Below are 13,837 nucleotides of genomic sequence, written 5' to 3'. Positions count from 1 at the left end.
GTTCTAGTCCAGACAGAGTCAAAAAGCCAAACTTCTTGTCTTTGAATCAATTCCAAATCATAGCAGTTTCCAAGACTGTAAATCTTTCTGGAGGGAACCTTCAATGGCTGGCAACCTTCAACTGCTAATCATCCAGTTGGCAGACCCACATGCAATGCACTACACCCCCAAGTTCCATCCCGTGAAAGCAGAGGAGATACACAATGAAGCTAATGGGGGTGCTAGACAGGCAAGTCCAGGGAAGCTTCATAAAGGAGTTAAAATTTGAGCTCCATATTCCAGGGAGAGGGAAGAGGTAGGATGGGCATGGGCTAAATTGTTGTTGTTGTTATGTGCTACAAGTTGCCTGCGACTCATAATAACCCTATGTACCACAGCCCTAAACCCTGCTCTATCCTGTGCCAATCTCATTGTCTCCGACACACCTACACCCCAGTTACTGAATCAATCCACTTTATAGAGGGTCTTCCTCTCCTGCATTGTTCCTCCATCCTCACAAGCATGACATCCTTCTCCAAGGACTGTTCCCTCCTTATAACACGTCCAAAGTATGTCAGACGAAGCTTCAGAATCCTTGCCTCCAAGGAGCAGCCTGGTTCAACCCTCTCTAGGATGAACCTGTTTGTTTTCTTAGCAGTCTATGGTATATGCAATACTCTTCCCCAGCACCACACCTCAAAGGCATCAATTCTACTTCAGTCCTCCCTAGTCACTGTCTAATTCTCTGATGCATAGCAAGTGATTGCAAAGACCATGTCCTGTATCAGGTGCACCTTAGTTTCTGGAGTGACATCATTGTTCCTCAATACTTTGGTGAGGTCCCTAACAGCAGACTTACCCATTGCAATATTCCTTTTAATTTCCTGGCTGCTGGTGCCAAGAGTGTTGATTGTGGAGCCAAGCAAACGAAAGCTGTGAACAATCTCAATCTCTTCACCATCCATCCTGATGCTGCCAATTGGCCCAATGGTGAGAATCTTTGTCTTCTTGATATTGAGCCTCCATATTGGAGGATGCAGTCCTTGATCTTCTGCAGCAAGTGCTCAGGTCCTCCTCAGTTTCAGCAAGCAGGGTTGTGACATCTGCATAATGCAGACTGTTGATGAATCTTCTTCCAATCCTGATGCCACACTTCTCCTCATACAGCCCAACCTCCCAGATAATCTGTTCTGCATATAGGTTGGAAAGGTATGGAGATAGGACACATCCCTGGAGTACACCCATCACAATTTTGAATCATGCAGTGTTTCCTTGCTCCATTCTGACGACTGCCTCCTGGTCCAAGTATAGGTTTTTCATCAGCACTATCAAGTGTTCTGGGATTCCCGTTCTTCTCAGAGTCAGCCGCAGTTTGTTATGATCCACACAGTCAAATGGCTTTGTATAATCAATGGAACATAGATAGACATTCCTCTGGTACTCCCTGCTTTCAGCCAAGATTCATCTAACATTAGCTACAATATCCATAGTACCATGACCCCTTCTAACCCCAGCCTGGACTTCTGGCAGTTCTCTGTTGATGTGCGATTCCAGTCATTTTTTTTATAATCTTCAGCAGAATCACTTGCATGTGAGATTAATGATATTGTTTTATTATTTCCACACTCTGTTGCGTCACCTTTTTTTGGAATGGGAACAAATATAGATCTCTTCCAGAGTGAGGAAGAGCACAAAGTTGGAAATAGCACAGAGGAGAACTCAGTGTAGGTCAAATGAAGCCAGGGAAATTTTAGTCAAGTTCTGGGGACACTGGCACCTAAGGAATTTGGACTTAACAGATGATGGAGACACCCACAGCAGGAAATGTTCTCTGAGGATGTTGTTGTTGTTGTTGTTGTTGTGTGCTACATGCCACAGAGTTGAAACCAACCTATAGCTGACCCCTCTGGTGGGTTTTCAGAGGCAGTAATCACATGGGAGGAGATTGCCCGTCCTTCTTCCATGGAGCAGCTGGTGGTCTTGAACTACGTGCCTTTGGGATTGCAGCACAGATTCTTGCCAGTAGACCACCAGAGCTCCCTGTTAGGAAGATAAAGCAAGATAAATAAGGGGAAGCCTGCATTAGACTTTACACAAACGCACACTCTGGTGACCCTGAATAACATTGAGCCATAGCCTGCTTCTAGATTTTTCTCTGCAGTTACTTTCAATTGGAGCATTCTGAGGCACCTTCCATGGACCTCTTTCCTAACTACACCTACTTTCAGCAGTTCCCTAGCATATATTCTGCTAGAAAGTAAGTTCTACGAGAGCAAGAGCTTTGTCTTGTTCATTATGGTGTCATTTGTGTCTTGAACCATAACTACCATATAACAGGCTGCATAATATTTACTGAATTAATTACTGGAGAGTTAACACAGTTCTAAGGTCCAGTCATCGGGCAGTGCTTTGCTCTCTCTGCTGGGCATAGGTGTGCTATGGATCGGCTGACCTGGCAGCATCAAACAACAGCTGCAGTTGTATCTCTCTTTTTTTTATCATTGAAAAGGCTTTTTAAAACAAGAAGATGCTGTCAGATTGCTTGTAACTCATGGGTCTCCATGTGTGTCAGAGTAGAACTGCTCTAATGGGTTTAAGGATGAATTTTTTTGGAAGTCAGGCCTTTCTCCTGAGGTAGCTCTCGGTGGACTCCAACTGCCAATTAAAAAAAAATTATTTTATTATTATTTTTTTATGTGTGTAACGTCAAATCAGATCTGACTGGTACAGGAGGAGATTGCCCCTTCTCTAACAGAGCATCTACTGGTTTCAAATCACGTACTTCTGGGATTGCAGTGCAGCTTCTTGCCACTAGGCCACCAGAGCTGCCAATTTTTGATTAACTGTTTGAGGGCATTAACAATCACACCACCCAGGGACTCCGAGAAAGCACATGTGACTACAAATGAGTGATGTTACTACGGGGGAAAATATCGAATCTGTTCTTGTGGTCAAAGGAGTTCCTATATATGGCTTTGGTTCTTTGGAAGAATAGATGAAGGATTCCCGGCCCCAAACTTTGAGGAGTTCTCTTTGTCCTAGTTTTCTTTCTCAAAAGGTTTGCTCCTTTTTTCCCAGCTTGATGAGCACTTCCTGACTAAACTGTAAATAAGAATGGTTTGATTTGGTTTCCCCTCCCTGATCCTGGACTTCAGCCTGCCCTCAGATTGGCATGCAACTTGTGGGGATTGGTCAACGGGTTTTGCAAATGAAGTGCTTTAGACTATGCCAATGAGGTGTGTGTAGCCCACTCTGTTAATAAAGTGTCTGTGGCCTACTGAGAGTAGATTGGTCTGTAGCAGGGACCATGCCTTGAAATGACAAGGAGTTGAAGATATAAATAGCTAATCCATAGAGATTTCAGAAGCAGAAGGAAGCAGAAAGAAACGGGCAAAATGGCAATCTCAGAGGTACACGGTTCGAATCCACCAAATGCTCTCCTGGAGAAGGTGGGGCAGTCTCCTCCTGTGCCAGTCAGATCCAATTTGATGGTACACACAAAAAATAATATAATAAAATAAAATTTTTAAAAAAGAAACAGGAAAAATGACATAGCAGAGAGAGGAGAAAAAGATATTGATAAAAGAGATATGACACAAGTCAAAAACTGTAATTTGCAGATATTAACATGACCAGAAGTGGCCCACTGTGAAAAAGCCAGTGGTACCAGATGGCAAGGCTGAGAAGAGAAGGCCTGCGTGGACCAAGAGAAACTAAGAGAGCTGTTCTGAACTACAGAAGGGAGACTCTCCTTGCCTGCTTCCTGAGCCTGATCCTGCATTTTTGATCCTGAATTACAGCCTATTGATTCTGATCCTGAGTTCACCCATATTACTTCCTTAATCAAACACGTAATGATAAATAGAGTCTGTGAGCTCTGTGTGATCATTACCATTATCAAACCTAGAAGAGAAAGTAGTGGGGGGATGGCTGGTGTCCGAAGTAGTAAAAAGTTGGAGGGTGGAAGTATGTCTGACCTCCATCTCAAAGGTTCAAGGTTCTAATTCATCACCTGCTGTGTGGGAGAGAGATGGACAATCAACTCCTGTGAGATTTATTGCTTCTGAAAACCCACTGGAGGGTCAACTATGAGTCAGTTCCAACTCAAAGCTATATAACAACAACAACAACTTCACAGAAATCAGGTTTGAACTGATCTGTTTACCAGAAAAGTCACAGTGCTGCTGCCTGACACCACAAAAACCAATCTTTGAGACAGGGGTTAGGACAGGAAAAGAGTTAATATACAACAGAATTTAGGAGACATGGATATGGGCTTCCCAAATCTGTCTCAGCAAGGGAACGTTCTAAGGGAATATTGTTTGGCTATGTTAAAGATTGGGGAAGAGCTCATATTCAGCACTTTTAGACGGTAAAAGACAGAGTTATCTTAAAAAAGGAGAGATTATACAAATTAGTAGGTGCATGCAGCTGTCTTCCACAATGACGTCTTTCTGGTTAACCGTTTAGTCATCACAGGGCCAGCACTGTGAGATTTTCTCTTTCAAGATGTTGTCTATCTGGTTAGGCACTTAGTCAACATGGAACATGCCCTTTCAAAAGGGTTCCCTTCAAGAAAGACACACAGGGGTCACTCACATGGCAACTGAATGGTCTTGTTTGTTGTTCAGAACTGAACAACAGCTGATCCTCCAGGGGGTTTTCAGAGGCCGTAAATCTCCCAGGAGGAGACTGTCCATCCTTCTCCCATGAAGCAACTGGTGGATCCAAATCACATGCGGGGAATCTATTGGGTGTCCAAATTACTCACCTAAGATGTGTTCCTGGACTTTGTGATGCCTACATTAGCTGAATACTGGTCTTCTAGATCTGAACTGTCTCAAGGGGAAAACAAAACAGAGATAAAAGGAAAGTTTCACTATGAGTTGCAGGCGACTTGATAGCACGTAACAACATAATTCAGAGCAAATCTAGCAATAATTCCATTAAAATACAAAACAGTTAATGTTTTCCTTCAGATTAACCTAAAAGGCCATCTTTCTTACAAGGTCAGGTGGTCTTATTATTACATTAACAGAAAGGGGCCAAATCTCAGCTATAGGTTGCAGTGTGCAGAGGTAAACCACAACCATAAACAAAGGATTTTAACTTGATAAAAGATTTTTTTCAAATGACCTTCTAGGCTAAGGAAACACTTCTTTCTTCTAAAATATTATTTTTATGAAAAATATTAGTTTTCTATTGCTTTATTGTCTATTGCAATCCTGTTCACTATACTCCCTTAAGTTAGGCAGAATCTGATGGTATTACCATTACTACTTCTTCTGCCACCGGATAATATTAATTTGTTGTAGTTGGTTTTTTAAAAAGTAATTTGTGCATCTCAATACCTCATGAATACAAATTATTTGTAACATATATTACAAATGATGAAGATACATCAAGATGTCACAATGTAAACTGAGGCTTCCTATGTGGTAAAACAATTGGTGGTTTATAAAGCAGGGGCTCAAAAATACAGCCTTTATTTGGTTGTTGTTGTTGTTGCATGCCCTCAAGCCGGAACTAACCCATTACTGACCTGCCAGCAGGTTTTCAGAAGCAATAAATGATACCAGAGGAGATTGTCCATCCTTCTCCAGAGGAGTAGCTGGTGGATTTGAACAGCATGTCTTTGGGTTGCAGTGCAGCTTCTTACCACTGGGCCACCAAAGCTACAATTTATAGCAACCCAGTGAAAAACAGGTGGGAACCTTGTTCCATCTTGTTGCAAACCGGATGCAGAAAGAAAGTGGGGCCACAAGGGAATGAATGAGTTCTGAAAAAGAGGGAAGACTGAGGCAGAGATCCCTCACAGCATGGCACTGTGAAAAGGCCTCTTTCTTAGTCTCCCTATAGTTTTTATTTCGTTTCAGCCAATCATACTAAAAAAGTTCAATCTCCGGAGACTACATTTTCCTTAAACTTAAGTGTTGCCAGCATAACAATGGGTAAGCTTAATCTTTAAACTAAGACAAGGTTCAGACATGGCACCCCCTCCAGTAGGAGGCTGGGCAGAATTCTCTGCAGAGCGCATCCGGTATCTCCTCCAGGGGGCTGGGTGGAATTCTCTGTTTGCAGAGTGTGCTCAGTCCTGCCTGGACTCTGATCTCAGCTGTGGCCCAGGTGTCAGTATGCCAGGGAATCCACATCATCTGGCATTTGCTCCATCCTCATGAACTCTACCACGCTCCACTCATTGTTACAGTCACTGAGTCAATTCATCTTGTCGTCCGCTCTTGCTCTGATCTTCCGTCTTTCCAAGAATGACGTCTTTTTCCCCAGGACTTGTCCCTCCTGCCAATATGTGCAAAGTACACTATCCTTGCTTCAAAGGAACCCTCTGGTTGCACTTCCTTCAAGACAGACTTGCTTGTTCTTTTGTCAGCCCAATTCTTCTGTCATCCTTATTTATTGTCCAAGATGCATAGGAAGCAGTTGTAAATACTATGACTTGGATCAGGTGTACTTTAATTTTTAAACTGACATCACTACTCTTTAGCACTTAAGTAAGGACCTTAACATAAGATTTTCCCAATGCAAAATACCATTTGATTTTTTGACTGGTGTTACCATGGGTCTTGATTGTGGATGCAAGTAAAATGATGACATTGATAACTTCAATCTTTTCTCCATCATGATTTCTGCCTATTGGTTCTGTGGTGAGAATTTTTGTTTTCTTGATGTTGAGATGTAATCCATATTAAACTGAATTCTTCTTCCTCATTTAGTGCTTCAAGTCTTCTTTACTTCTTGCAAACAAGACTCTGTCTTCTGCATATCTCTGTCCCTCCAATCCTAATGTCACTTTCATATAGTCCAGCTTCTTGAATTATTTGCTCAGCATATAAATTGAATAGGTGTGGAGAAAGGCTACAACCCTGATACATACCTTTCCTGATGTTAAACCACGAAGCTTTCCCTTGTTATGTTCAGACAACTGGTTCTTGGTATATGAACAGGTTTTGCATGAGCATAATTAAGTGTTCTGGAATCCCCATTCTTCTCCATGCTATCTATAATTTTTTAAGATCCGCATAGTCAAATGTCTTTGTATAGTCAATAAAACACAAGTAAACATCTTTCTGGTCTTCTCTACTTTCAGCCAAGATCCAGCTAACATCAGTAATGATGTACGTTGTGCCACAGCCTCTTCTGAACAGCCAGCTTAAATTCTTGTCGATGTACTATTTCAGTCATTTTTAAATAATCTTCAGCAAGATTTTTCTTGTATGTGTTATTAATGATAAATAACAGGCTCATGAATATAAAAAGAGGTCAAGAAGTTTAAATAGAATTCTAGTTTTTGCAACATTCGGACCATTGGAAATAAAATGTAACCATAGCCAAAAGAACAAACAAGTCTGTCTTGAAGGAAGTAGAATCAGAGTGTTCCTAAAATAAGATACAGTCAGGAAATAAGGAGATGCATTGCACTGGGAAAATCTGCAGTCAGGGGCCTTTCCAAATTATTGAGGAGTAATAATGTCAGTTTGAGGACTAAGATGCATCTGATTCAGGTCATAGCCTTTCTGATTACGAGCTATGCATCTGAGACCTAGACAATGAATAAGAATGACAGAAGAAGAATTGATGACTTTGAGCTGTGGTGTCGGAGAAGAGCACTGAACATCCCATGGATGGCCCAAAAAACGAATAGCTATGTTTTGGAGAGGGTGCAGCTGAAGTGATCTTTGGAGGCAAGAATAATGAGGCTTCACCTGATATAGTTTGGACATATTGCTAGGAGGTGCTATTTTCTCATACTTGACTTGATGGCACCTAACAGCAAGTGTCATGGTAGGGCACTCTGGGGTGTAGCCTTAGAAACCTACTGAAGGGTCAACTCTGAGTCTGTTCTGACTCCATAACAATGATTTTGAGGTAGGTTTTCTTTTCATGTTATGACAGATGGTTGTTGTTGTTGTTGTTGTTGTTGTTGTTGTTGTTAAGTGCCATCAACTTGTAGGCAATTCATAGCGACCCTATGAACGAAAGTCCTGGACACCTATATAACTTTTGTACTTTCTCCAGGTTCATAGGGTTTCCAGAGGCAAGCTATTGTGGAAGTGGATGCCACTCCTGCTTCCAAGCTTGTTTTAATCAGGGAGTTCCACCAAACACTGTCCACCATGGTAACCGTTCTCTTATTTGACTCATCAGTGTCACAGCGTTTGGCTTCACAGCAACCACGAGTTACCTTTGTACAGCAAGTGGACATACCTTTGCTTTTGCAAGTGGGTTACACCTTTGAAGGTCAAAATGAATAGTCACACACAATGAAAAAGACCCCAGAAACTTCCCTTGCCTGACTGCCACCAAGAGGAGATGCTGTGGAGACACCAGCCATCCCACCAGATTAGCCGGCTGACTTCCAGAGTGGAGGGAGACTCCAGTCCCCAAGCTTCGTGAAGGATTTTAAGCTAGCGCCTGGAGCAGGCTCCGCAGACTTCACTGTACCCTTACTTATCCTTACTCTAAGGGTCAGGGCTGCCCACACACCTTTGAAGGGCAAAAAGAAGAGATAAAATAAAATATTATCCACAATATTATCTACTCAGTAAAATATTATCCACCATAGCTATCAAACACTGTATGCATCACTTTATGCATTGTTCTTGCTAGGTGCCACCAAGCTGACTATGACTCAAGTTGCACTATGAACAGCATATCAAAACCTTGCCCTATCCTGAGCCGTCCTTACAATCTCTGCCATGCTCAAATCAGTTGCAACCCATTCCTGCAGTCCCTGTGTCAATCTGTCTGGGAGTCTTCTCTCTCAGTGGCCTTCTGCTTTTCCCAAAGATTAGCACCTCCTGGCAACATTCCCAAAGTACATGAAATGAAGTTTCATGAATCCTCATGAAGTAGGTATTATTATCATTTCACAGATGAGGACATTAAGGTAAAGAGAGATTAAGTTATGTGCCTAGGGGTCACAGTTCTGGGTGACAGAGACTGACTTCAAATTCAGACAGTCACTTTCGAAACCTTTGCTGCACTCAACCATTATACTATAGTGTGTCACAAGAACAAAGTGGGCAGAAAGGACCACTTCTGGCTGTAGGAAGGGGACGGTCTCTTGAGAAGATAGCATTTCTGTTTGGCTTGGGAGATGGATGGGTAGAATTTCATGAGGTAGAAATGAAGGAAGGATTGATTCAAGGCAAGAGAACAGCATTAGTGAAGATTTGGAAACTGGAAAATCCTTAAGAAAGTCAGCTCTATAAAGAGTTGTTATTGTTGTTGCTGTTAATATTGTTGTAGATCCCATCGAGTTAAGCATGACTCATCCAACCCTATGAACAAAAGATCTGAACCCTATTCTATCCGGTGTCATCCTTACATTTCCTGGGACCAAAAAAAAAGCCTATTGCAGTAGTCACCTTGTCAATCCACCTGGTTGAAGGTCTTCCTCTCCTTCGCGGACCCTCCACCCTTCCCAGCATCATGTCATTCTCCAAGGAATAGCTCCTTCTAGAAACATGCCCAAAGTGTGTGAGGTAAAGCTTCATCATTCTTGCCTCCAAAGAGCAATCCGGCAGCACCCTCTCCAAGACATACTTATTTGTTCTCTTGGCTGTCAATGGGATGTTCAGTGGTCTTTTCCAACACCACAGCTCAAAAGCGTCAATTCTTTTCCTGTCATCCTTATTCATTGTTCAGCTCTCAGATGTACATCACAGAATCAGAAAGGCTATGGCCTGAATCAGATGCATCTTAGTTCTCAAACTGTTGTTGTTATGTGCCATCACGTCGCTTGCGACTCATAGCGACCCTATGTTCAACAGCCCTAAACTCTGCTCTGTCCTGTGCCAATCGCACTGTCTCTGACACTCCCATCCCGATTATCCCAGTCACTGAATCAATCCACCTCATAGAGGGCCTTCCCCTCCTGCGCTGTCCCTCCACCCTCCCAAGCATGATGTCCTTCTCCAAGAACCAGTCTCTCCTTACAACATGTCCAAAGTATGCTAAACTGACATCATTACTCCTCAATAATTTGGAAAGGTCTCTAACTGCAGATTTTCCCAATGCAATGTGTCTCCTTATTTCCCATCTGCTGGTACCAAGGGTGTCAACTGTATATCCACACAAGATGAAGCTGTTGAGAGTTTCAGTCTCCTCTCCGTCCATCATAAGGATGCCTATCTTTGTTTTCCTGACATTGAGATGCAATCCATATAGAAGGCTACATTCCTTGATCTGTGACAAATGCTTTAAGTCCTCTTCATTCTCAGCAAGCAAAGTTGTCTCATCTGCATAACACAGGTTATTGATGAGTCTCTTTCTGATCCTGATGCCACACTCCTCCTCGAAGAGTACAGCTTCTCAAATAATTTGCTCAGTAAACAAACTGAATAGGAAGAGTAGTGAATAATAATCCCCAAATCCACTACCATTCAGTCAGTTCTAACTCACAGAGATCCTCCATCTGTTTCCAAGGCTGCAGATCTTTAAAGGAAGAGAATCCCAACTTCCTTCCATTCTATTTTTCTCCAAGGAGCAGTTGGTGGGTTCAAACCATTGACTTTTTGGTTATCAGTTCGACATGTTACATACAGATTCACCAGGGCTCCTACTAAGATACCTGTCGTGCGTTGTCAAGTCAGAACTGACCCATAGCTGACCCTCCAGTGAATTTTCAGAAGCAATAAATCACTTGAGAAGAGATTGCCCATCTTTCTCTCTCAGAATAGCTGATGGTTTCAAACCACATGCCTTTCAGATTGCAGCACAGCTTCTTACCATTAGGCCACCAGAGCTCCAGTAGTAAGATAATAGTGAGAAGAAAAAAAATGGTTTGGGGTTAAATTAGGGGCCTAAAAATATGAGTGAGATTTGGGCTTTAGTTAGACCACTCTGGAGGGAAACCCTGAAGTCTTCTGAGGCACATGCAGCAAATTGGGAGGATAAACTAGAGAGGGAGGCAGTGGTAGGCCATCCATTAGGAAGCAGCTTTAGTAATCTAATCGAGGGGAACAAAAACATTCTCGACAGTGACAGTGAGATAAAAGAGGAAGTAACAAGTGTTAGAGATTATAGATGGGACTCAAAAGGGCTTGGAGTTGGATTACAATTTGGAGAGAAGTAAGCGAAGGGGTCAAAGATGAGCCTCATGTTTGGACACTGGGAGGATGGAGACACTATTAACTCAGGGAAGACAGGAACAGGCCTGGCAGAGGATAAGGGGCAGATAAGTTTCCTTTGGGACATGTAAGGAATTAGTCTTATTCTTAAGCCAAATCGGCAGAAAGATTTTCTATTATTTGAGGCTCAGGAATCTTTCACATTAACTGCTTTCAGCTTGTTCTATAACCTTTTACCCACTAAAATGAAGAAGTGTAATTACAGAGAGTTTAGAAATTCTATCTGTAATTACTTACACCTCTGTCCTCAAAGGCTCTAATGTGGTATAATTTCACCAAGGGGACAGGAAAACCAGAAGTTAGTTTCTTTGTTCAAGGAATTCAAAGCAAAGGAGGTGGGAGGAGAGGGAGGTAAGGACTGTTCTCCAACTTGGGCAAAAGTTAAAACATCCTAGAATTGAATTTAAAGCCATTAACAGTTTAGGACTTGCTGCTCAGATTCTTAAGAGATGAATTCTCATTTGGGAAGTCCCCTGTGTTAGACATTGTAGGAAGGATAGATTAGTCAAATTCTGCGCTCAGAGATGTACTATGGTTTATACTGTTCCTAGGGAACTCTATTGTACATAGGGTTTTTGAAGGCCTATTCTTTTGAAAGTGGACAGCCAATCCTTCTTCATAGTCTGTCTTAATTCATATACTCGGATTTAGAACAGTATCTAACAGACAAGCATCTTACAGAAAGGAGCAGATGAAAGACATTTCCCAGTAACAGAAGCAACTAATAAATTCAGTGTTGCTCCCCTCACTTGGCAAGTGTCTTGACCCATCCTTTCCCCACTCCACCAGCATCCCCTTCCACTCTGCCTACCCCATTTAACCCCTCCCTTTCCCCACCCAGACCTTGATATGATGCCTTAGGTCTCAAGCCTTTTGTGCTTCTGTGATTTTGGATGCCTTACACCTCTCTCTATGGCAGCCAGTCTCTCTTTGTCAGTCTTTAAGTCCAAATTCCAGAAACTAGAATTAGGGAAGGGTTCTGAGGAAAAGTCCTTTGCCTTGAGCTTCTGCTCCAGGACTGACTTCATATGGCTTAGTTCCTCTTCTCTCCCTTTTGCACCATGTTGCTGTCACTGTATGATAATTTCCCAGGAGAGGGTGATGTGTTCTCTAGATATAGTACATGAGTATTAATTTCTTGTCATGAGGGCTGTAGGCCCTTGGGCCTAAAACTATTTAACCCTCAGGAGATGCCCTCTGGACTTCTGGGAATGGGTAGAATTACCTGAGGTGGGAAAGGCCAAAGTGGTGTTTCACGTGGTTGCTCTGAGCCCCCAAAACTATTTAACCTTCAGGCATGTTGCAAGGAGGTACCAGTCCTTGGAGAAGGACATCATGCTTGGGAGGGTGGAGGGACAGCACAGAAAGGGAAGACCTTCGATGAGATGGATTGGCTCAAGTGACTGGATTAATGGGGGTTGCTGTGTCAGAGACAGTAAGGTTGGTTCAGGATAGAGCAGGATTCTCTATGAGTTGCAAGTGACTCGACAGCTCATAACAACAACAGGGAGCTCTGAGGGCCTACTGGTTAAGAAGCTATCTTGCCAACTCAAAGGTGAGAGTTCAAATACATTAGCTGCTGTGTAGGAGAAAGATGGGCAATCAGTTTCCTCCTGTGTTATTTATAGTCTCTGAAAACCCACTGGAGGGTCAGCTATGAATCTCTTCTGGCTCAATGGCACATAATAATAATTCAAAGCATGGACTAACATCAGCATCACCAAGAAGCTTATTAGAAATCTCAGGCTCCTCATCAGACCTAAAGCGGACTTGCATCTTAGAAAGATTTCCCCAAATAATGCATATGCACTGGTTTTCGTACATTGTATAAATTTTACTTCCTACCTACTCATTAAAGAAAAATCCAGCAATCTACTATCAGCCAATGACAGTTCTATGGATCATAATGGTCCAGTTTACAGTGTCATGGAGGTGGCGGAGCCCCAGGCAGCAGTTCATTTCTTTATGCATAGGAGTCATCAGGAGGCAATTCAATGGCAACTGAGAATTGACTATTGCTTAACATTCGAGACCTTCTTCCTATATAAAACCAATCAGTGGTCCTACACTTTTGACTCTGGGAACTCTGCTGGCCTAGCGTGTTAGGAGATGCATTTGCAAACCCAAAAATGGGCAGTTTGAATCTTCCAGCTGCTCCTCAGGAAAAAGATGGACAATCTCCCGTGTCATTTACTGGCTCTGAAAACCCACTTGAGGGAGACAGTTCCAGCTAGAGGATACATAACAAACCTTTGCGATTAGAATAGCCTGAAGAGCTTTCAGAAACTCTGTGACCAGATGACACTCCAGACTAGTTAAATCAGAATCCTAGGGGTAGGATTCTGACATCAGATTGTAAAGATCTCTAGATGATTTCAAGAGCTCTGGTGAAATAGTCTACAGTGTGTCGTGGAGAAACTAGAACCCTTATTCACTGTTGGTGGGAGTGTAAAATGGTGCAACCACTATGGAAGGCTATATGGTGCTTTCTCAAAAAGTTGCAAATAGAAATACCATTTGACCCAGCAATTCCACTACTGGAAAAACACCCTAAAGAAACCATAACCGCCACCGAAGCAGATATATGCACACCCATATTTATTATGGATTTGTTCACAATAGCAAAGTGTTGGAAACAACCCAAGTGCCCATCAACAAATAAATGGATAGAGAAGCTCTGGTATAGTCACACAATAGAATACTATGGA

Source organism: Elephantulus edwardii, unplaced genomic scaffold (assembly GCF_000299155.1).
Source record: "Elephantulus edwardii isolate Elephantulus edwardi_28Jun2011 unplaced genomic scaffold, EleEdw1.0 scaffold00092, whole genome shotgun sequence".
NCBI classification, from domain to species: domain Eukaryota; kingdom Metazoa; phylum Chordata; class Mammalia; order Macroscelidea; family Macroscelididae; genus Elephantulus; species Elephantulus edwardii.
This window is presented reverse-complemented; position numbering follows the sequence as displayed.